Genomic DNA, 2,097 nt, shown 5'->3' with positions numbered 1-2,097 from the left:
ACTAGACTATAGACTAGACTATAGACTAGACTATAGACTAGACTATAGACTAGACTATAGACTAGACTATAGACTAGACTATAGACTAGACTATAGAATAGACTATTGCTTATAGCGAAATTTATGCATTATCTTGTATAAAGTGCAATATTTTGATCTGTGAAGTCGCTTACTATTTTCCCAATATATGTTGTCTAAAATATCCTTTATAAGTATCTACTAATATACAATACTAAATTTTTAAATAAATATGTTGCTAAATACGTGTTTGTAAGTGTATGTATGTCACTTTACTTACCGGTATGTTATATTATTAATTTTTTAGTTCAATGGAGCTTCAAAGAATTTCATTTACTTGCCATTTGTAATTTATAGTATTAAATACATATAAGTGTGTATATGTATAAGGATACCAATGATTGAATATTGTGGTTTTTAAATAAGTTCGAATATACGAAATGTATTTAATAAAAATGCGTTTTATTTTTTTGTTTTTGTTGCTATATTGAAAATAAAAACCATATAGCCAGCAAAAACTTACTTCTTCATTAGCATTTTAACATGGTGATGACAGGGAAGTCCTTATCATGCTCTCTTACAAATCACTACTGAAATAAGTACTTATAAATAAGGAGTTAAAAAGTTGTTTTGTTTTAATAACAAAAAATGGTGCCATTCGCTGTCTTACTCACAACACAAATAGTGGTGTTGTGAGTAAGACCAAGTGTATGTATGTGATTATATGTTAGTCATTATAAGAGTACTTAAAAGTAATGCTGACTTTAAGTAGAAGTCATTGAAAAGTGAGTGATTATGTAATTACAAGTTATTGCTGAGTTTTTGATGGGTACATATTTGTACCATTTTTATGGCTCATTAAATTGTATTTGTATGCTGTCGATGAACATGTGTATTGTAAATAAATCAATATTTACACAACATGTCCTCCTTATTTATGCAGAAATATACAGATAAACTTGCAAAAACATATGTATTTAATCTGGGATTGCCAAAGTTGTGTGATCTACGATGATCAAAAGTACAGTAAAACGCCCAAAACTTATTGTTTATTTTCTAATTTAAATTATGTTGTAAACGTTTGTTAATGGAGAATAAGTTTTATATTAATGATTTGAATTTCATTATTATTTGTCTAAAAAGGTACTCTTTTTGAAAATGATGATGAAAGAGATTGCAATATATAACAAAAATATTAAAAAATATTTTTTACGAATACAGTTCTTTATTTTTGTTATCACAAAAGGTTTTCGTACTATCGCAATATTAAAAAAATAATGTACACGAAATTTTCTTAAATATTAGGAAAAAGTGGTTACAGAATTTTATCTTTCGTAAACTTAGGATTATTTTCAGTGTAATATCACCATTTTAAATACAAATTATGTTTGTGGATATAACGCCGAAAATATTTTGTTTTCATACTAAAAGAAAACCTAATTTTCCATCTCTGTGTATACATACATATACAAATAATTTTAAACATTTATATAAAGTCATACAAAATACAGTTGCTTGTGTAATCAATATATTTGTATTAAATTCAAGCGCAAAAATATATATATATGTATTTAGCAGCAAAATTGTAAAAAAAAATATTTTCTTTTCTGTAATGAAAACGAAATTAATGTCTTATTAAAAATTCACGCGTTATACTTAATTATTGCGAATTAAAGTTACACATTAATAGGATTCATTTACTTACTTGCAACATCTTTTTATTTTGTTGTAAAAGTTCAATTGAAGAGAAATAATCGATAAAATAATTTACTTGAAGTGTTTTATTTTCTCATTAATTAATTTATTTTATATTGTTTTTCAAGAGACATAATAAATTGCTAGCGATCGACCCAGAAAGGGGGTGATAGAAGGAAAAGGAATTGTGTAATAAAATATATTTAATTTTTTATTTAATTTAAAATCAGTGTGCAACATTATGCGAAAGAACTGTAGGAATAATACATTAGCAAAGCCACAAACCATCAAGTGTTTACGTAAACATGCCTACGTATTCATAGAGACATTAATCGCGTATTTTAGCTTTTTTTTCGCACAATTTCCATACAAAATTTCTACAAT

Source organism: Lucilia cuprina, chromosome 3 (genome assembly GCF_022045245.1).
Source record: "Lucilia cuprina isolate Lc7/37 chromosome 3, ASM2204524v1, whole genome shotgun sequence".
Taxonomy (NCBI): Eukaryota; Metazoa; Arthropoda; class Insecta; order Diptera; family Calliphoridae; genus Lucilia; species Lucilia cuprina.
Note: the sequence above shows the minus strand (reverse complement) of the source record.